The following is a 23,793-nucleotide window of genomic DNA, read 5'->3' as shown; positions in this document are numbered from 1 at the left end:
TAAATTATTCTGGGACTCTCAAGGTAAAAAAATGTGCTCAGAATTGTGATATCTCCTCTTGCTTTTGAGTTATCAGCCGAAAAGGAATAGAGACGGCTTACTCTAAAGGTACTCCATAAGAATTTCTTGAAAAATTCCAGGAGAAGTGCCACACTACAAATCCTGGAATAGTTTCCGAAGGAATTCCTAAGAGAATCCATCAATAAATTCCAGTACAATCTTTGGAAACATTTCTAAAAGAATCCCTGAAGAAATGCGTGAATGAATTCGAAAAGAATGTATATGGAGTAGGCTGTCCCAAAAAAAAATCGATGTTCGAAAAGTCAAGGTGATCAATCCTTAAATGAAAGATATTCATATTTGAAGCATTTTTTTGTAGAAAATTTCGATTTTCTATAAAATTACCCTGACGAATTTTCTATAAAATGACTTTTTTTTTCATGAAAATTTTCCAAAAAATCATATTTTTCCTAAACTTTTTTCAACATCTGAATTTTTTCAAAATTTTTCCATGGACCTCTAGGCATTCTTGAAGGTTATAAGTTTTTGAAATATTGTGTTTATATTGACGGCATAACCGTTTTTGTGCTGATAAAAGGCTATTTTTTGGAAACTTTTCATAAAAATTTGATATATTTAAAGTATTATAAGGTCTAATATACGTATATTTAAAAAATCAGAAATTGCAAATATATTATGAAAAATTCATATTTTTGAGAATTTTCATGAAAAAGGTCGTTTTTCGAAAATTGCCCTGACGGAACCTCTAAATGATTTTTTAGAAGGTCGAAATGTTCTACAAAAATGCTTCAAATGTGCATATCTTTGATTTAAGGGTTGATCACCTTAACTTTTCGAATATTGATTTTTTTTTGGGACAGTCTAATTTTTTTTTGTTTAGAGAGACTTTAGCCTGAAGGGGCATTCGTCTCTAATAGGACAGCCTAAAATGAGGCTATCCCTTCTGAAGAAACCGCATGAGGATTTTTTACACAAATCTCTGGAGAATTTTCCAGAGAAATTTCTGGAAAATGCCAATGAATAATTTTTGGAAAAATTTCTGAAAAAAACGGACAGAGTCTATGGAGTAATTGATTCAAGAGTAAACAGCAGTGGAAAAATGGTAGTCATTCATTTCATTTCATTTATTTAGTTCACATCAAATTCATGATAATACTGAATCAACAATTTGCCGCCATAATACTCGATTTGCAGCTGCAGCTCTCCATCCTCGGTCACGCCCAACACTCGCCAGATCACGCTCCACCTGGTCCGCCCATCGTGCTCTCTGCGCTCCACGCCTTCTTGTACCAACCGGATGGTTAGCAAACACCAACTTTGCAGGGTTGTTGTCCGGCATTCTTGCAACATGCCCTGCCCACCGTATCCTTCCAGCTTTGGCCACTTTCTGGATACTGTGTTCGCCGTAAAGTGCAGCGAGCTCGTGGTTCATCCTTCTCCGCCACACGCCGTTCTCCTGCACGCCGCCAAAGATCGTTCTTAGCACCCGTCGCTCGAAAACTCCGAGTGCTTGCAGGTCCTCCTCGAGCATCGTCCATGTCTCGTGTCCGTAGAGAACCACCGGTCTTATTAACGTCTTGTACATGGTACATTTGGTGCGGGGGTGAATCTTTTTTGACCGCAGTTTCTTCTGGAGCCCATAGTAGGCACGACTTCCATTGATGATGCGCCTTCGTATTTCACGGCTCACGTTATTGTCAGCCGTTAGCAAGGAACCGAGGTAGACGAATTCTTCTACCACCTCGAAAGTATCCCCGTCTATCGTAACATTGCTGCCAAGGCTTGTCCTGTCTCGCTCAGTCCCACCTACCAGCATGTACTTTGTCTTAGCCGCATTCACCACCAGTCCGACCTTTGCTGCTTCACGTTTCAGGCGGGTGTACTGTTCTGCCACCGTTCCAAATGTTCTGGCTATAATATCCATGTCATCCGCAAAACAGACAAATTGGCTGGATTTCGTGAAGATCGTACCTCGGCTGTTGAGCCCGGCTCGTTGCATAACACCTTCCAGGGCGATGTTGAATAGTAGGCAGGAAAGTCCATCACCTTGTCGTAGTCCCCGTCGAGATTCAAATGAACTGGATAGCTCACCCGAAATCCTTACGCTGTTCTGCACACCGTCCATCGTTGCTCTTATCAGTCTAGTCAGCTTCCCGGGAAAGCTGTTCTCGTCCATAATTTTCCATAGCTCTGTGCGGTCGATACTGTCGTATGCCGCTTTGAAGTCGATGAACAGGTGATGCGTTGGGACCTGGTATTCACGGCATTTCTGGAGGATTTGCCGTACGGTGAAGATCTGGTCCGTTGTCGACCGGCCGTCGATGAAACCGGCTTGGTAACTTCCCACGAACTCATTTACTTTAGGTGAAAGACGACGGAAGATGATCTGGGATAGCACTTTGTAGGCGGCATTCAAAACGGTGATCGCTCGAAAGTTCTCACACATTAACTTGTCGCCTTTCTTGTGGATGGGACAGATTATCCCTTCCTTCCACTCCTCCGGTAGCTGTTCGGTTTCCCAGATCTTGACTACTAACTGGTGCAGACAGGTGGCCAACTTTTCCGGGCCCATCTTGATGAGTTCTGCTGCGATACCGTCCTTACCAGCCGCTTTGTTGTTTTTGAGCTGGTGGATGGCATCCTTAACTTCCCTCAGCGTGGGAGTTGGTTCGTTCCCGTCCTCTGCTGCACCAACATAGTCATTTCCTCCGCTGCCTTGGTCCTCCGTGCCTACATTCTCTTCGCCATTCAGGTGCTCGTCGAAGTGCTGCTTCCACCTTTCGATTACCTCACGTTTGTCCGTCAGGAGGCTCCCTTCCTTATCCCTGCATATTTCGGCTTGCGGCACGTAGCCTTTGCGGGATGCGTTGAGCTTCTGGTAGAACTTGCGTGTTTCCTGTGAACGGCACAGCAGTTCCATTTCCTCGCACTCCGCTTCTTCCAGGCGGCGCTTTTTCTCCCGGAAGAGACGGGTCTGCTGCTTTCGCTTCTGTCTGTATCACTCCACATTCTGTCGGGTTCCATGCTGCAGCATTACCGCCCGCGCTGCATCCTTCTCCTCCATAACCGCTCTGCACTCCTCGTCGAACCAATCGTTTCGTCGACTCCGTTCTACGTACCCGATAGTGCTCTCGGCTGCGTTGTTGATGGCTGCTTTCACTGTACTCCAGCAGTCCTCTAGAGGGGCCACGTCGAGCACACCCTCGTCCGGCAACGCTGCCTCGAGATTCTGCGCGTATGCGGTGGCGACATCCGGTTGCTTCAGTCGCTCTAGATCGTACCGGGGCGGCCGCCGGTAATGTACGTTGTTTATAACGGAGAGTTTTGGGCGCAGTTTAACCATCACCAGGTAGTGATCGGAGTCGATATTAGCGCCACGATAGGTCCTGACGTCGATAATGTCGGAGAAGTGCCGTCCATCAATCAGAACGTGGTCGATTTGCGATTCCGTTTGTTGTGGTGATCTCCAGGTGTAACGATACGGGAGGCTGTGCTGGAAGAAGGTGCTACGAATGGCCATGTTCTTGGAGGCGGCGAAATCGATGAGGCGTAGGCCATTTTCGTTCGTCAGCTGGTGGGCGCTGAACTTTCCAATCGTCGGTCTGAATTCCTCCTCCTGGCCTACCTGAGCGTTTAGATCCCCTATGATGATCTTGACGTCGTGGTTTGGGCAGCGGTCGTACTCGCGTTCGAGCTGCGCGTAAAATGCGTCTTTGTCATCATCAGTGCTTCCGGAGTGAGGGCTGTGCACGTTTATTATGCTAATGTTGAAGAATCGGCCCTTGATCCTCAACCTGCACATTCTTTCGTCGATCGGCCACCAACCGATCACGCGCCTCTGCATGTCGCCCATCACTATAAAAGCTGTTCCCAGCTCACGTGTGTTGCCGCAACTCTGGTAGATGGTATGATTACCTCTAAACGTTCGCACCATAGATCCTGTCCAACACACCTCCTGCAGCGCTACGATTCCGAACCCGCGGTCCTTCAGTATATCGGCGAGTATGCGGGTGCTCCCGATGAAGTTGAGAGATCTGCAGTTCCACGTACCGAGCTTCCAATCGCAAGTCCCTTTTCGTCGCTGTGGTCGTCGCCATTGGTATCGGTTCGCATTCTTCTCTTGTTGATTTTCCAGTGCTAGTCTTTTTTACGGCTGGCTCGCAGGGCCTGACACCAACCCACTAACCCAGGGAGCTGGGCTTACCTTCCCGGAAGCTACGAGTTCTGCATTGGCATTTCCTCCAACTACAGTGCTAAATAGCTAGGCTCGAGGTAGTCACTGTTACTAAAAACTGACAAAAATACTCGTCTTTCCTATTGTTTACTAGGGAAGTAGAGATAGAAATTTGGAACCGTAGGGTGGCACAGCAAGCTTCTACATTTCTAGTGAAATATTTGTTAATATTCAATTTTAACTTATTTAAGGTGTTCTTGTACCGACTTTTCGAACCCTCTAAGCAGAATACCCTCTTCGAATGAGTTTAATCAGTTTCGTACTTTTCAATTCCACCCTAATTGCTTATCCTTTGACAGATACGCGTATTTCGACTACCACTTGTAGTGGTTAACTGACACTGAGGAAGATTACAAGTGGTGGTCGAAATACGCGTATCTGTCAAAGGATAAGCAATTAGGGCGGAATTAAAAGGTACGAAACTGATTACACTCATTCTTATTTAAGGTGATTGAAAGGTGACAGTAGCATTTTTATAAATATATGTCAAACGGAGAGAGCAAAATATGGCATCAAAAAAAAAATGAAAAAAATGAAAAAAATGTTTTATTTATTTTATTTTTTTTAATAACAAGACAATATGTTTAGAAATTCTGCCTTCAGTATCAACTTATGGTGTTTGAAAGGTGGCAGAAGCATTTCGATAAGCATCTGTCAATATTATTCGACGCGGTGGCTAAATTTCCCTCAACAGCGAGGATGAAAAAGTAACAAATTAAAATCTGGTTTTCGGAACCTTTGTATGGTAGCAAACCTTTGCAAAAATGTTGCAATGGCCGGTATGTAAAGTTTAAAATATGATCATAACAATGTTCAGTCTTGAAATTCTATAAAAAGTGTTGACTACTACAGATGCGATATTAGAGCAGTTTAGATATATCGATCGGTATTGGATCATAACTTCTCCGAACCGATTAAAACACCAGCCTTAACTATTTCACGAGCAGAAAACGAAAAAAAAATATAACAGAAACATATACCAATTATTATGTAAACATGCATTAGTTCGTTAAACTTCATTACAGCCATTAGCCCGTGTTGGCCGGTTTGGCGTGTGACACCCCCTCAATGAACCGTTTCCATTAGAGGCAGCATAAATTCATTTTTCTTCGGCCTTCCACCACCCAAACACCAACCAGCAGCACACCTCACAGTATGTATACCCCCGAGTGGCGGGTGTTAAAACATACTGTGCAGTGCAGTGCCCAATCCATAACGCGCTTCGGCGTGACTGCCATTTTTTTGTATCTCGGGGTTTTTTTTTCTTCTTCTGGCATCAAACATTGAAGAGAAACTGTAACAGAAAGCAAAAGTGTATCACACTTCACGTCTGCTGATGGTGAACAGGTTCTAACCCAGGCTCAGCACGATGCACTTTTTCTTTCATCGGACACCAACCGCAGCAAGTGCGGCGCATTCGTCGATGGCGTTGTCGCCGTCCCATTATGGTGGACACGTTCCACCTTCATCGGGTGTCCAGTTCTGCGGTATCCATTTTAGGCTGCGAATGGCCAACGCCACCTACCAACAATCTATGCGGTATGGGGTATATCGCAGGACTAATTTTGACCATAAGTTAAATGGCTTCATCATCGCTGGGCTGGACAGATTTAGTCGGGGTTACAAACGATTTTAATTGGTATTTCGTAAACGTGGGTCGGACTGAAAATTGAAACAAAAATTTTGTACAAAAATAGGAAAATCGAATGTTGAATAAATGGAAGACCTAAGAGTGAAAACAAATTTGAGAAATTTGCACAAACACGTGAACAATCATACATACATACACATACTGACAGAGAGACAAATTCTAATATTAAAAAACTGTGTCGATTATTATATAAAACTTTTTTATATTTGTTTATTTTTATTTTTTTTTTTTATTTTTTTTTTATTATAGTTTTTTTACACATTATCGACCGTTTTGTTCTCCTTGTCATGACGAAGAGAACAAACCGGCCGATAATACCCAAAGTCACCCTTTCTAACTTATATCGATTCCACGATTTGTCCCCAAACCAAATCAAACAAGCTATTCGCACAAAATACAAAATACCATATCGATAGGTCATCGCGCAGTGAATGTAAATTTCCTTTACAAATAGCCATCGGCCACTGCAGCAGCAGCCATAACCATTTCCTGGACAATAACTGCTACCAATTTGCGTCCTTTCTTCATCGTTGCTGTCCTGATCTCAATTACAACCATCCCATAAAGATACGGAGCACGACTTCGTGGACAAGTGTGGACAAGGACCGAGAAGTGAAGGTGCTTTTTATTAGGCACCTACCACCTTTTTCGCATGCAAAACGACATGCTCCAACTCCAGTATGTACTACTATATGGTGGGCATCCACACCGTGTGTCTCCTGATTCACCACACGTTTAGTTACACAAAGCGACAAAGCACCTGGTTGGCAGGTACTTTGCCAGTTCAACCTGTTCGACCATTCATGCTCTGCTCTTCTCTGTGTGCTGCATCAGCTCTCACAATTCACAACAAACAACATGACTAATTTGAATTTTATCAGCCTTAAGCGAAGAAAGATACATGCAAATACACGAATGAAGGATGGATCTTTCAAAGTTTGTACCACTCATTTTTTTTACTTTTTTTTTATTTATTTTTCTCCATTAAAATGAAATATAAATGTGCAATGATAGTTTTATTATAAGATATTGAGCTTTTAAATTGTACCCGATATTCCGAATAACATTGTTGTTTCTTTATAATGATGTTTCGCTTCTATATTTTTTTCATTTCTTTTTTTTTATTTTTTTCCATTTTTTTAATTCCTTTTCTCTTTTTTTTTAATTTTACGCAATCTATGTTTTGCACTCTGAGTTTTTTTTCTTCTGCAGCCACCTTCTCTGTATTTTATGAAATTCCATCTTCTTCTGCGCACCTTTAGATCGTTCCACATTTCCTACCTTCTTCGTATCATCTTGTCCTACAAGAGCGCGTGTTTGCACACACGGTCGTCGTCATATGTCGACGCGACGCGATGGTATTCCACTTACCCATCCCATGGTCCTATCGGCGGCGGTGGCCCCATACAAAACCAGAAGCCCATTAAAGCTTCTTTTCTTGCTCCTCAGAGTCGTTGAGCATTGCGCCTCCGATCGAACACGGACGCGGACGGACGGACGGAGTGGAACGAGCGTGATAATTCGAAAATGGGTTTAAAGTTCAAATATTTTCCACGGTGCGGCTTTAGGTTGCGTATTGATCGATGAATGAATGGATGAATGAGCACTGAGCAGGTGGATGGGAATTCAATACGGGTGGTGTGTGTGGCCAATTTAATGCACGGGATTTAAATGCCTAACTGTTTGAAGTTGTTTGTACAATCCTTGATCAATGGTGATCGGTCGAGGAATTAAGTGAATGCCAGTCAGTGTCGCAAATTTTCACGCAACATCAATCACCGAGGAATTAGTATTTTTGTAATTTTTGTTTGTTTCGTGGGAAGCTGAATTTCGATGCAATCGAGGCTTAACAATTAGTCAATTTGTCGGTGTTGAAATGTGGCATTTGTTTGTTACTTATCATTTTGGAATAATCATTGCCCAAACAACAATCTTGCAAAGATCAAGGAAACGATATTTAATATTTATGAATTATCTTTGTCTGCGACATGGTTTGAGACAGCTTCAAGAAATGATAGGTCCAAACCTAGGACGAGCCTAACACAAGCATAATTATACTCTGAACGATGTTTATTCAGATGCTAGGTAGAAGAAAACTACATAAATTAAAAAAAAAACCTTTGCTATCTGCTGAGAGAAACTCGGTCGCCTTTTGTTTCAATTCTACGGTGTTAAACAAAAGTACGTGAACCCAGAATTTTCAACTTTATTACGACAGTCTCCGAAGAAAACTTTTTAAATCAAATAATCATGCAACAGATTATTTTCGACAATCTTCTATGTGTTCCACCAAAAGTGTCACAAAGAATTCTTTTACGAAATCTGGCATGAATAAGTTCCACCAATCCATCTATGATTTTTCACAAACCATTTCTGAGATTGTTTGATAAATTCGCCCAGAGATGACTTCAGAAATTCCTCAAGAGCCTGATGAAGATCCCAACCACAGGATCGAAACGTAGGCAATGATCTGAAATAATCAACGCTCTTTTTCTGTAACTGAAAGCCGAAAAAACACCAAGTTTGTTGAGATACTTCTCTAGGCATTCTTTTGGAGAATCTATTGGAGATTTTTCTAGAAAATCTTCCAAAAATTTCTTAAAAATTCTTAAAAAAAATCTTTCTAAAAAAATCTTTTGGAAATTTTTCTGAGGCCAAAATTTCCTTACAGATTCTTTAAAAAAAAAATCTTCCACGGATTCATTCGGAAATTTTCTGCAGGGGTTTATTTAGAAATTCCTTCCATTCTACAAATTCCTCAAAAATATCTTACCAAGTATCTTGCATAATCTACTTCTGATTTTTTTTTTTTTTCTTTTTTTTCCATAAAATTATCTATGAATTTGAGCTGCAATTGTTCATACATTCCTTCAGAAATTTCTTAAAACAATTATTCAGAAATTTCTCCTAAGATTCTTTCAATATCACTTTCAGCAATGCCTTTCGAAACTATTCCAAAGTTTCTCTAAAAATGTTTCAAATTTTCCTTCTAAACTTTGTACTGAGTTTACTTGGGAAATTCTTCCAAGGAATTCACCAGAAATTTCCACAGCAACTTCCAATTTCTCCAGAAATTCCTCTAGGGATTTCTCCAGAAGTTTCACAAAGAATTGTGTAAGAAAGTTGTGTATTAGTTTCTGCAGAAAAATCTCAAGGGATTTGTTTAGAAAATTCTTCATAGATTTACATTATTTTTCGGGACTAGCCGGGATTTTCTTTTCCATAACATTCTACGGTAAGCATTCTCTCAATCGATCTTCCAAGGATTTATTCCAAAACTTTTCCTGGGCTTTGTTTTAAAATTTCCGCAGGGATTTTTTTTAAGTATAAGTTTCTGTTAGAAAACTTTCTTGGGATTTCTTTAGAATTTTTTCCAGGGACTCTCATTTAAAAAAAAAATGTCAGAACCATTCGGAGATTTTCTACGGAGATTCCTTTATTCCTAGGGGTTCCTTTACAAATTTTTCGAGGGATTATTTCAGAAAATCTTCCATGACTTTTGTAATAAATTCGACTAATAATTTCTTCAGAAATATGCCCAGTGATTTCTTTACGAATTTCTCCAAGGATTACTTTGAAAAAACTTTCACAGATTCTCCGATAACTCTTTCACGGATCCTTGCTGGAAACCATTCTAGGATTCATTTGAAACATCTTTCACGAGTTCCTGAAAAAAGCTCCCAGAGATTCTTAAAGAAATTCTTCCAGGGTCTCCTTTGGAAACTTCTTGAATGTTCAAAAATCATCCACGAAAACCTAAAGAAATTTAGTCAGAAATCCTTCAACAAAATCTAGTAGGGATTCTTTAAGACTGTAGAATGTCCTCCAAAAATTTCTTCGAGAACTCCTTAGGAAAGTCTGGCACGGATAGCTTCCAAAAAACGTGGCATGGATTTTTTTAGAAAACACTTCAAGAATTCCTTTCAAAAAATCTTGCATAGATTGTTCCAAAAATTCATCCTCGAATTTCTTCTGATTTTTTTTCATAGAAATTCTTCCAGATTTTTTTTTAACATTCATCTAGAGAACCTTTCATGAACTTTCTAAAAATACTCCATGGATTCTTTCAGAAAATGGTTCACTTATACTTCAAAAATCAGAAATTCAGAAATCCTTCAAAATTTTCTCAGAAGTTTTCTGAAAAATTTTCTCCAAGAATTGCTTTAGAAATCCTATAAGCGATTATTAAGGAAATTTCCAAGAATTCTTCATATTCCTTTAGATATTCCTTCAAGACATTATTCTTCCGGAAAATGCTCCAAGGATTTCTTAAGAAAGTCTTAGAAAATTCTCCAAGGATTCCTTCGGAAACTTTGTCACAGATTCTTTCGGAGATTCTTATAAGGACTCTTCAGGAAAGGCTGGAAGACATTCTTGCAGAGATTCCTGCAGAAATTCACACGGAGATTTCACCAGAAATTTCGCCGGATGTTGCTCTGTGTATCTTCTCAGAAATCCCCCAGGATTTCCTCCAAGCGTACCTCCCTGGAAGAACTTCAGGAAAAATCCTTGGAAGTATTGCTGATGTAATCTCTGGAAAAACTTCTGAAGGAGTCATTTCTGAAGGAATTTCTGGAGGAATCTCTTCATGAATTCCTGGACGAATTCTTCTGAAGAAGTTCTTGGGAGAATTACTGGATGATTTCTTCGGAGAAATCCTTGGAACTATTCTTGGAAGAATCTTTAGAAGATTTCCTGCAGGCATACTTGAGACAAGCTCTGGAGGAACGCTTGAAAAGAAAATTCCTTGGAAGACTTCTTGGGCAAACCCTTGGAAGAATTCCTGAAGAAATACATGAAAGAATCTCTGGAGGAATCCTTGGAAGAATTCCAGAAGGAATCCATGAAAAACATTCTGGAAATTTTTTTAGAAAGCAATCCTAGAGGAATTCTTAGAAAAAACTCCTGGAAATCCTTGGAACAATTCCTGGAGGAGTCTTTGAGAGATTTCCATGAGGAATTCGTGAAAGAATTTTTGAAGTAATCCGTGTAAGAATTCCAGAAGGAAGCTTTGGAAGAATTTGAATTTTCGAAGGAATCCTGGCAAGAATTTCTGGAGAAACTCTTTGAAAAAACTTTTGAAAGGTTCCGTGGACGAATTCTTAAGAAAATCCTACTAGGAAAATCCTTGGAAGAACTCCTGGATGAATTCTTCTGGAGAAATCCTTGAAGAAGTTCAGTAGAAATCTTTGGAAGAATTTATGGAACAATTTTTAGAAGAATTTCTGGAGGAAAACTTCAGAAAATTGTTGAAGGAATTCCTGTCGAAATACTTGAATGAAACCCGTGAGGAATACTTGCAAGATCTGCTGGGCAAGAATTGCTGGAACCATCCTTGAAAAATTTCTAGAGGAATAAGTGAAAGAATTTCTGAAGGAATCTGTGACAAAACTTCTGGGAGAACCTTTGAATGAATTTAGATTTCGAAAGAATTCTAGAAAGAGCTTCTGGAGAAATGCTTGGAAGAATTTCTGGATGAATTCTTTGGAGAAATCCTTGGAACAATTCTTCAAAGAATCTTTAGAAGATTTCCTGCTGGAATAATTAAGGGAAATTCTGAAGGGACGCTTGAAAAGAAAATTTCTTTGGAAGAATTCTTGGACAAACCCTTGGAAGAATTCCTGAAGAAATACTTGAAAGAATCTCTGGAGGAATCCTTGGAAGAATTCCAGAAGGAATCTATGAAAAAAAACTTGGAGAACAATCCTAGAGGATGAAAAAAAAACTCCTGGAAATCCTTGGAACAATTCCTTGTGGAGTCCTTGAGAGAATTTCTTGAGGAATTCTTGAAAGAATTTTTGAAGTAATCTGTGTAAGAATTCATGTAGGAAGCATTGGAAGTATTTGAATTTTCGAAGGTATCCTTGAAAAAATTTCAGAATTAATCCTGGCAAGAATTTCTGGAGAAACTCTTTGAAAAAAAAAAACTTTTGGAAGAATCCGTGGACGAATTCTTAAACGAGTTCTACAAGGGAAATCCTTGGAAGAACTCCTGGATGAATTCTTCTGGAGAAATCCCTGAAGAAGTCCTGTAGAAATCTTTGGAAGAATTTACGGAAGAATCTTTAGAAGAATTCCTGCAGGAATATTTCAGAAATTTTCTGGAAAAATCCTAGGAAAAAAATCAGGAAATCCTTGGAAGAATTCCTGTCGAAATACTTGAATGAAACTTGTGAGGCATCCTTGGAAGAACTGCTGGATGAATCCTTGAAATATTGCTGGAGAAATTCGTGAAAGAATTTCAGAAGTAATGATACAACTTCTGGGAGAAACTTTGAATGAATTTAGATTTCGAAAGAATTCTAAGAATTTCTGGAGGAATGCTTGGAAGAATTTCTGGATGAATTCTTTGGAGAAATCCTTGGAACAATTCTTGGAAGAATCTTTAGAAGCTTTCCTGCAGGCATACTTAAGACAAACTCTGGAGGAATGCTTTAAAAGAAAATTCCTCGGAAGAATTCTTGGACAAACCTTTTCCAGCATTTCCTGAAGAAATACTTGAAAGAATCTCTGGAGGAATCCTTGGAAGAATTCCAGAAGGAATCCATGAAAAACATTCTGGATTTTTTTTTTGGAAAACAATCCTAGAGGAATTCTTAAAAAAAACTCCTGGCAATACTTGGAACAATTCCTGGAGGAGTCTTTGTGAGAATTCCCTGAGGAATTCGTGAAAGAATTTTTGAAGTAATCTGTGTAAGAATTCCTGTAGCTTTGCAAGAATTTGAATTTTCGAAGGAATCCTTGGAAAATTTTCAGGAGTAATCCTGCAAGAATTTCTGGAGAAACTCTTTAAAAAAAAACTTTTGGAAGAATCCGTAGACGAATTCTTAAACGAATCCTACTAGGGAAATCCATGGAAGAACTCCTGGATGAATTCTTCTGAAGAAATTGTTGAAGAAGTCCTGTAGAAATCTTTGGAGAATTTACGAAAGAATCTTTAGAATAGTTCCAGGAGGAATACTTCAGAAAATGCCTGGAAAAAATCCTTGGAATTTTTTTCGGAAAGTCCTTGGAAGAATTCCTGTCAAAGTCCCGAATGAAACTCGTGATTGCGGAAGAGTTCTAGGAAGAACTTCTGGAGAAATGCTTGGAAGAATTCTGAACGCATTCTTCTGGGGAAATCATTGGAAAATCCTGGGCGAATTCTTTTGGAAAAATCCTTGTAAGAATTTCTGCAAGAATCCTTGGAAAAATTCCTGAAAAAATACTTGAAAGAATCTCTGGAGAAATCCGTAGAAGAATTCCTTAAGGAATTCATGGTACAACTCCTGGCCCAGTATTTCGAAGAAATTATTGGAAAAATAATAGGGAGCATTCTTGGGTAAAGCGTTGGAAAAATTCCTGGAAATTCTTAGAATAATTCCAGGAGGAGTCTTTGAAAGAATTCATGGAGGATCTTTGAATAAATTTAAATTTTCCAAGCAACCCTATGAAGAATTCCTAGACAACTCTTTCTGGAGAAATTCTTGGAGAAGTCCTTCCTAGAGAAATCCTTGGAAGAATTGCTAGATGAATCTTTAGAATAATTTCTGGAGGAATCTTTGGAAAATAAAATCGGAGAAATCCCTAGAAAAATTTCAGGAGGAAATTTTTAAAGAAATCTTGGAGGAATCATTATAAGATTTACAGGATAAATCCTTGGAAAATTCATGGAGGAGTTTTAGAAGGAATTCCAGGAAAGATTTTCTGACGTAATTTGTGAAAGAATTCCTCCAGTAATCTTTGGCTGAATTAAAATTCCTAACAGAATCTTTGGAAGAATTTCAGGAGTAATCATTGAGAGAATTCCTGGAGAAACTCTTGGAATAATTTCTGAACGAATCCATTAACGAATTTCTGGACGAATCCTTATAGGGAAATCCTTGGAAAAATTCTTGGATGGTTTCTTCTCGAGCAATCCTTGAAGTAATTCCTGGACGAATCCTTTGGACCTTTGGAGAAGCCCTCAGAAGAATCTTTAGAAAAAATCCGGGAAGAAAACTAAAGTGACTTTCTGGAGGAATTCTGGGAAATATTTTTGGAGAAATCCTTGAAACAGTTCATGAAGAAACAACTTGAAAGAATCTCTGGAAAAATCCTTGGAAGAATTCCTGAAGGAATTCTTTAAATATTTCGCAGGGTAGCATTTCAAAGAAGTCTCGGAGGAATCGTTATAAGAATCCCTGGATAAATCCTTGTAAAAACTGCTGGAGAGTTCTCTGAAGGAATTCATTGAAGAATAAGCGAAAGAATTTTCGAAGTAATCAATAAAAAAATCCTGGAGAAAACTTTGGATAAATTTAAGATTTCTAACGAAACCCTTCCAAGAATTCCTGGACGAATCCTCCAAAAGATTTTTTGGAAGAATTCTTAGAAAAATTCTTCAGGGAAAATCCTTGAAAGAACTCCTGGAAAAAATCTTCTGGAGAATTCGGGAGAACTCCCTTCCACTCACAGGCGACACTCACACTTGCGTTGGGAACTCGCAGTCGCAGTGGCGTTGGAAGCGTGGCTCTAGTCGGGAGTTGCATTTTGATGAGTGCGGTGTATTGGCAGACCAAAGTAGCGTGAAGTTGATAAGAGAAGGTAGACTTTTCCACAGCATGGCGCAATAGGCAGTATCGGCGTAGGGTATCCTATGCAATTTTTTGTCCCGTAACTGGTTCGACAGCTGAATGGAAAGGCTAGAAGCGCAGAGCCATTTTTTGAGGAAAAGATTGCAGCGCTGGCGGTAATGCTGCAGCAAGGTACACGACAAAACTTATAACGATACAAACAGAAGCGGAAGTAGCAAACCCACCTCTTCCGGGAAAAAAAGGTCCAGACGGAATACGAGGAAAATAACAGTTGTGCCGATGTCAAGAAACATGAGAGTTCTACCAGAAGCTCGACGCATCTCTCTTTCTCTCGCTTGTCGAGTGAAGATCACTGCGTCCAGATTTTAGAACTAATGTGATATACCCTTTTGCTGTGAGGTACGCAAGTTATCTCAGTAACATGTTTGCCACTGAGATACCTTAGTATCGTCTGAACTCAAGACCATCTCTTATTGATGAATAGAGATCCTGAGTTACAGTATGTGACTCAACCATTCAGGCGAGACTAGCTTTATGAAGCCAACCACGTCCTTGGGGGATAAGATCCATATGTCAGCAGGCCCTAAAAAAGGCTTGCTGAGAACTTTGAACCAACGTTGGGTGAGTGCACTGCAATAGCAGAGGATGAGTTCTGATGTTTTTCTCTCCTCGTTACAGAAGCGGCAATTTGAGGTTTAGATTGCTCCGATCTTTTGTAGATGGTATCTGCAGGGGCAGTGTCCAGTTATTAGACCGGTGTAGATGTTGAGATCCCTTTTGTTGAGACCTAATAGTCAACGCATCTCATAACAGCTTCGTGCCACGGGCCGGTATTTGCGGGGATAAAAATTGGAGCCTTCTGACGGATGTAAGTGAGGTGATTGAAAGGTGGAAGCAACATTACGACAAGCACCTGAATGGCGAAGATAATGTAGCCACGGAGGATCAAGTCAGCGGAGGAAACAACTTCGTTGATGAAGCAGATGACGGAAATGATCCAAATGCCACGCTGAGGGAAGTCAAGGCTCAAACCAACAAAGCCTCTGGTAATGATGGTATCGCAGCTGAAGTCATCAATGTGGACCAAGAAAAGTTGGTGCCCTGCCTATACCAGTTGAATGTCAAGATCTGGGAAACCGAATGGCTACCGGAGGAGTGGAAGGGAGCCGTTTTTTTGTCCCATTCTCACGAAAAGTGACTGCGAATGAGTTCGTGGGAAGTTGTGAAGCCGGTTTCATCAACGGCCGCTCGACAACGGACCAGCTCTCCGCCGTTCTCAAAAATCCTTAAAAAAATGCCGTGAATACCAGGTCTTAAAGAATAGTCTGTTCATCGACATCAAAGCGGCTTACGACAGCTTCGACGCACTGAGCTATGAAAATCACTCCTGGGAAGCTGGCCAGACGATGGACGAGTATAAACAACTGCCCCAGAGTTTAGGGTGGCTTATGCAGTTCTTACGGATCTTGCCAGGGACTGTGACAAGGTGACGGACTCTTTTGCCCACTCTTCAGCAGCGCTATGAAAAGTGTAGTGTTGTGGAGTCTACCTAGGATCTTTAATGACGGTTGACAATACATGAGCCTTGTACCGACTTTTCGAACCCTCTAAGCAGAATACCCTCTTCGAATGAGTGTAATCAGTTTCGTACCTTTTAATTCCGCCCAATGTTGCTTATCCTTTGACAGATACGCGTATTTCGACTACCACTTGTAATCTTCCTCAGTGTCAGTGTCAGGATAGCTGACACTGAGGAAGATTACAAGTGGTAGTCGAAATACGCGTATCTGTCAAAGGATAAGCAACATAGGGCGGAATTAAAAGGTACGAAACTGATTACACTCATTCGAATACATGAGCCGTCAAATACGAAGACGCATCATCAGCAGAAGTCGCGGCTAAAACAGATACCTGCGAACCAGTTGTACCATGTACATAACTCTAATAAGACCAGTGGTCCTCTACGGAACAAGACATGGAGCATGCTCAAGGAGGACCTGCTTTCTTCACAGTTGGAAACCAATGATTTACATAATTTTGGCAATTTTGGGAAATGACGTCCACAGGTAGTGCAGAGCTTTCAGCGATAACTGCAGTAAACGATCACCCAACACTTTTGGACCGTGGCTCCAGGGCAAATTAATGAGTCACGATCGTGAACACGGCTCAACAGGTTGCCTAAATTGGATCAATTTCAGCGAGATCTCTTCGAAATTGGATCATGAGCGCATTACAGACACGACGAACATTTCTTCGAGAGTTATTAATTGTGAATCCAATTATAAGTTCATGTAATTGAGTCGATTAACGACACAAGCCCGGTTAAGCACAAAAAATCGAAACCTTCTAATTGGTGGGTTCTGCTTTATCTCGACCCGAGCTGCAATGGTGAAATAAATTGACCGAGTGACGGCCTGTCCGAAACCTGAATGACAACTCTCCTGCGCAATACGGACAGGAGGCCCGGAGACCACTCTCCTCTGTCCGTCCGGTGCGGTGGCAGCGGGGTCTTGGCGATCGTTCAGCTTGATAGTGCGGGGCGTCCAAGACTTGGTACGTCTACGATCTTGTATGCTATGTATAGCAAGTGAGATATTTGGCGTTTTGTCGTTCACCTACCTGACCGTACGTACTACACAGTTTGATCTAGCTGCGAACAGCCTTGCGACGCCGAAGAAAAGGTGCAATTAGAGCACCCGGGAGATAAAATTTCAGCTTGATCCGTTCGTTCATTTTTGCGCCATGATCTGCTAGCCGGGCCGAAAACTGGTTTCCTCCTCGATCTGGTGTCGCCTTGCTCGGGGAGGAGTTGTATCACCTTCTCCATCGAATGCGGGCACTCGGAGTTGTCGTTGTCGTCGTCATCGCCGCCGTTGTCGGCCGGACAAATCTATCGCTTTTAATTAAATTTGTTTATAGATCTAATTAGGCCCGTTTTGACCGCCGCGCCACGACCAGCTATTTGATCTCTTCAGTTAGATTCGGTACTCGACGCTCGCCCGCCACAGCAACCGCAGCAGAATTCCATTCCAAGAAAGGGAGCATTTTTTCCAGTTGTCTCTCTATCATTCGTCGTCCCCGTCAGGCAGGACAGCGCACACGTCAATGCAGTCATAAAGTGGCTAAATGGTCGCGAGCGAGGAAAAATGACAATTATTTTTCAACGCTACCTAGCCCGAGGTGGTGGCGGCGGTAGACATAGTAGGTAGAACCCATGGCCATAAAATCGGCCTCTTATGGCGGTGATTGGTTCTGGTTAATAGCATGCAGTGACTTGGACAAATAATATGTCATGGTTTGATCGGAGAATAAGGTGTCTTTTAGGTTTCGAAACTGTTCGGGGCTCGAGCTTTCGGTTTGGACAGTAGCGGAGTTTCAAGCATAACGAATTGAGATTTTTAGATTTTTCTCATTTTTAATACAAATAATTACTCTATTTTGTCATTCGAATATCTATCTATGTATACCTGCTATAGAGCAAATGAACAGTTTGATTCGTATGCCTGACGGTTGCAACATTGGGATATGCCACCAATGTTGCAACCGCTATGAATTCTTGAAGAATGTGATATAACTACCTTCTTCTTCTTCTTCCTTTTGGCGTGACAGCCACAATCTGCTTCTAAGCTTAGTGATTTTCTCGATATTTGTAAAGTGTTATAAATACAAGGAAAATTTAAAAAAAAACTAATACCGTCGTGTGGGGCTTCTTTTTACACTTTTTCATGATTTTTCAACTTTATGACATTATAACTCCCAGAGTAGTGAATGGATTTCCACAATTTTTACACATAATAATTGTGAGTATGTATGTAGGATGTATGCAAAATTTGAACTAAATCCATCAATAAACAAAAAAGTTGTTCATACACCAATCGGACACATCTCATATAGAACCAGATGGGGGCTACTTTGGACATTTTTATCTAAAACAAAATTGCATTTCAAATTCCAGGTTTATTTAGAAAACTACTTTGTACCAATACTGTATTATACTACATCAGGCATGATTTCAATAAATTTATGCGTTTGAAGATGGTTCCGTGCTACCTTTGGTATTATGAGCAGCGTGATATTGCTATATAACTAGCCTGAAAAAAAGGACCATCAATCCTTTATTTGGGTGAAATGGTCATTTATAATGTATAACAATACAAATATTCGATTGTATATGCTACGTTGATATATTTTGAATGAATTGATCAACCCTTTGAAATTTGTGAACTGTAGAAACAATGCTTACAGACCAAATGTTCTGATACGTTATATATATTTTATTGATTTATTCGATGTATTTTCGCGTCCTGCCAAGCAATAAACGGTCTGTTTGAAAAATAATTTCAACCAAATGGAAGGAAAACTATTGCTTCGTAATAGTCCCAAAGACATCAAACAGATTTGAACCATATTTCGAATTCAAAAAATCCATATTCGAAAGTGTCCAAAGTAGCCCCGCATTTCAAAAGTAACCCCGCACGACGGTACTCGTTTTTTTTTTTTTTTTCAAAAAAATATAGCCCGAAAATGGTTTGAGGGATTGAAATGATGTCTTTGAAGTTGTTTGAGGATATTTGTAGAACAATAGAGAAAAACAAATACACAGAGAATAATATTCATCGCGGATCTATGTGAGATGTCGAATAATTTTAATTTTCCAAAAATTTACCCTTTTGTTTTTTTTTTTTGTAGAATGCTGACTTCCAGCCTCAAAATTTACCAAGTACTCTAGGATGGTCACATGTTTCTAATTATTTCTTCTTATATTTTTATTTTTCATCGTTTAAAGGCAGTTTTAAAGGCACAAGGAAACAATTTTTGATTAACTAGATTTCACGTACAGTTTCCAATGAAAAAAATCTTATCTCTAACTATACCTAACATACAGCGAATATTTAAAAAAATGTATGGGGCCTTGTGAAAAATTGATCATAAGGATTCTTCCAAAAGTTCCTCCAAGAATTACTCTAATAAACATTGCAAAGCTTCCTCCTGAAACTCTTCCAAGGACTTATATGGGAATATTTCCAAGGAATTCTCCAGAAATTGTTAAAAGGTTCACTCAAATTTTTTCTCTGGAAATGTCACGGATTTTATCAGAGAATTTCTTCCGAAATTTCCAAATTCTCTTAAATGTTCCTCCAAGAATTATTCCAACCATTCTTCCTAGAGCTCTTGCACAGATGCCTCCAGAAACTCTGACAAGGATTTCTTCAAAAGTATTTTTCTAGGAATTCGCCAAAGTATTCGTCCAAAAACTCTGCCAAAAGCTTCTTCAGGAATTCTTGCAAGGATTCCTTCGAAAACTCAAATTCATTCAGGATTCACTCGTAGGATTTCCAAAAATTCTTCCAAGAATTCCTCCATGAACTTTTCCAAGAATTCCTCCAAAAATTCTTCCAAGGATTCCTGAAGTGCTTCTTTCAAGTATTTCTTCAAAGGGCTTCTCCGGAATGTTTCAAAGGATTTCTCTAGAAATTTTGTGTTGTATTTCTTCAGAAATAATTTTAAACATCCTTTCAAGAACTCTTCCAGGAATTATTTTAACGATTTTTCCTAGAATTCTTCTATGGATTCCTCCTCCAAGGATTTCTTCATAAGAATTCATAAGGATTTCCCCAGGAGTATTCATCTAGGAACTCTTCCAAGGATTCGTCTAGAAATTCTTCTAGGTATTTATGCAAAAATTCTTCCAAGGATTCCTCCATAGATTTTTTTTGCTATTTCTTTCAAGGATTCAACCATGAATTCTTCCAAGGATTTTTAATTGTTCTGAAACTTATTTCAAGAATTCCTCCAGGAACTTCTCCAAGGATTGCTCCAGAAGGATTTTTCTTGAAATTCATGCAAGGATTGTTCCAGAAATTCTTCCAAAGATTCTTTCGAACATTCAAGTTTATCTAAAGATTCCTCTAGCAATTCTTTCAAAGTCTTCTCCAGCAATTATTCCAAGAATTTCAAAAAAAACCAAGGATTCCTCCGGAATTTTATTCCAAGAATTCCTCCAGAAATTTTTTCAATGATTCCTCTAGGAAATTGTCCAACAATTACTACCGAAATTCTTTCAAAAATGACTAAAGAAATTCTTCCAAGTGCTCCTCCAGAAATGCATCTAAAGTTTCCTCCATGATGAGTTATCCAACGATTCAACCAAAATTTCCTACAAACATACTTCTTGAAATTCTTCAAAGAATTTTTACAAGGCTTCCTCCAGGTATTTATCCAAGGATTACGGCAGACGTTCTTTAAGATAATTTTATACATAATTCTTCCGGAAATTCCTTGAAAAGGTTTGTTTAGGACTTTATTCAAGCATTCCTTCGGGAATTTTTCCAAGAATTCTTTCAGAAATTTTATCAAGCATTTCTCCAGGAACTGTTCACGTTTTACTCCAGAAATTCATCGGAGGATTCTACCAGAAATTCTTCTATGAAATTCCCATAGAAATTCTTCAAAGGATTCTCAAGGATTTCTTCCTCGGATTGCTTCAGCAATTCTTCCAAGAGTTTCGCCAGATAATCTTGTTAGAATTTCTACAGAAATTCTTCCTAGGATGCCTTCAAATATTTAAATTCATCCAGAAGTTATTTCACGTATACTCTAGAAATTCTTACAAAGACTTCTCCAGGAATTATTCCGAGGATTTAGGATTTATTCCAGGAATTCCTTCATGATGTTTTTTTTTTCAAAAATTCCTCCAAAATTCTTTCACGGATTCTTCCAGGAATTCTAAAATAAATCTAAAAATTCCTACATCAATTCTCCTTCCAGAGAAGTTTGGTATGTCTTTAGGATTCATCCAAAGAAATCTTGTATGGCTTCCTTTAGGAATTCTTCCAAGCATAACGACAGAAATTCTTTCAAGAATTCTTGAAAGAATTCTTCCAAAAAATTCTCCTAGAATTTTTCAATCCCCTACGCGTTTGTCAAAGTTCCAAATTCTACAAGAATTTTTGAAAATCAGTTCTTCGAAAATTCTTCACGGGGTTTGTCCAGAACTTTTGCAGGCATTTTTTTTTTTTGGAATTCTTCCAATGGTTCGTCCAGAAATTCCAACAAGTATTTCTCCAGAAACTCTTCCAAGGATTCTACCAGAAATTCTACGATGATTTACTTTAGCAATTCTCCCAAAGGCTTGAGGAATTCTCCCAAATTTCTATCAAATTCATGGGATTTCTTCAATAATACTTCCAAATATTTCAATGGAAATACGTAGATTTTTCCGGGAATTTTACCATGGCTGCATTCGGGATTATTTCCTAATAATTTATACCGCACATCTTTTGATGGAAGGAGTTTTTCAAATGATTTGTGCAGGATTTCTTTAGAAATTTTTCTAGGAATTCCTCCGAAAATTATTTCTGAGATTTCACAAGGAATTATTCAAAAGATTTATCCTATAAAAAGACAAAAAATGTACCAACCTTGGGCTGAAAATCTCTATAACAAAATAATAATAATGAATAATTTGTTCTGAAGGTTTTTAAAAAAGATATTCCAAAAAATTAGGGCCCATATAGCCGAGGCGGTAAACGCACGGGTATTCAGCACGACCATGCTGAGGGTGACGGGTTCGATTCCCGGTCGATCCAGGATCTTTTCGTAAAAGGAAATTTCCTTGACTTCCTTTGGCATAGAGTATCTTCGTGTCTGCCACACGATATACGCATGCAAAATGGTCATTGGCAGAGGAAGCTCTCAGTTAATAACTGTGGAAGTGCTCATAGAACACTAAGCTGAGAAGCAGGCTTTGTCCCAATGAGGACGGTACGCCAAGAAGAGAGAGAGAGAGAGAGATTCCAAAAAATGCTGCATAAATTCTTGTTCTATTTTTTGTCTGTAGTTTTCCATATGATATCTTCAGGAATTTGTTGAAGAATAGATACTAATTTGACAAAAAAAATCTGAAACTTGAAAAACCATTCAAAATCCCTGTAGAAATTCGTAAGAGAATTCTTCAAAAATTCTTTAGCAAACTTTAAAAAAAAATCTAAATGTACCGGATTTTTTCATATAGGAGTTTCCCGAACAATTTCTGACAGAAAAAATAGAGTCCCCAGAATTATCTCTGGTGAAATCCTTGGAATTATTCCTTGAGTAAGTCGTGGAAGACTGTTTGAAAAAGTTCCTGGAAAATTTATTGTGAGAGTGAAAATTCTTGGAGAAATCCTTGAACAAAATATTCCTGGTGAGTTGCTTTTTTTGCACAAAATGAACTTCTCTAAGAATAATAGGGGAAAAAAAACCTGCTAGAATAACTCATAGTGGAAATACTGAAGGAATTTGCAATGAAAGTCTGAGGAATTCATGGAGGAAAATGGAAAATTCTTGGAAAAATCTAGATGAAGTATTAGAGTAGCTCCTAGAGCATGCCTCGAAACAAAAATCTGGAAGAAATTCCTGGAGAAATCTTGGTATGGTTTCCCGAAGGTACTTCTTAGGAAATCCTAGTGCCACAAAAGCTCAGCTTATTAGATGCAGTCATCGGCTTGGTTTCTCCCAACAGCTGCCAGTAAAAATAAAAGATATCATCAAGAAATTTTTGGAGGAAATTTAAGAGTAACTCTCACGATTTCCAGACAAACCCCGTAAAAACATCATGGAGGAATTTTACTAAAAATTCTGAGTGTAGAATTAGCCGATGATAAAATACACAATATGTTCTTGTACCGACTTTTCGAACCCTCTAAGCAGAATACCCTCTTTGAATGAGTGTAATCAGTTTCGTACCTTTTAATTCCGCCCTATGTTGCTTATCCTTTGACAGATACGCGTATTTCGACTACCACTTGTAATCTTCCTCAGTGTCAGTTATCCACTCCACTGGATAACTGACGCTGAGGAAGATTACAAGTGGTAGTCTAAATACGCGTATCTGTCAAAGGATAAGCAACATAGGGCGGAATTACACTCATTCAAAAAAAACACACACACAATATGTAATAAAAACAAAAAATAAAATACTTAAAATCCTGGAAAGCATTTTTAGAGAAATTCCTGGTAGATTTTTCGATACATTTTTGGGAAATTCTTTGAGGACTTCGTACAACAATTTCTAGGGTATATCATGGAGAATACTTCAAAAGGATGTTTGGAGTGATCCATGAAGAAATCCCTAGAGGGAGCATTGATTTTTTTTAAATATGCTTGGGGAACGTCCATAAATTACGTCACGCTAAATTCAACCATTTCCCTCCCCCCTATGTCACACTTTTTGTATGGGACCTCTGAAATTTTTGTATGAGTCGTCACACTTTGCAGAACCCCCCCTCCCCCCTCAAAGCGTGATGTAATTTATGGACGTTCCCTTGGGAAGTTTCTGAAAGAATCCATGA

General features: G+C 39.2%; 1 protein-coding gene across 1 annotated transcript in view; it reads left to right on the top strand.

The window, feature by feature from the left end:
* Window positions 1–23,793, top strand: part of LOC109417137 (lipase 1-like) — a 533,887-nt gene that overhangs the window by 506,198 nt on the left and 3,896 nt on the right. The gene's annotated exons all lie outside the window — the stretch shown is intronic.

This window comes from Aedes albopictus, chromosome 2, assembly GCF_035046485.1.
Source record: "Aedes albopictus strain Foshan chromosome 2, AalbF5, whole genome shotgun sequence".
Taxonomy (NCBI): Eukaryota; Metazoa; Arthropoda; class Insecta; order Diptera; family Culicidae; genus Aedes; species Aedes albopictus.
Note: the sequence above shows the minus strand (reverse complement) of the source record. Positions and strands in the feature narration are given on the sequence as shown.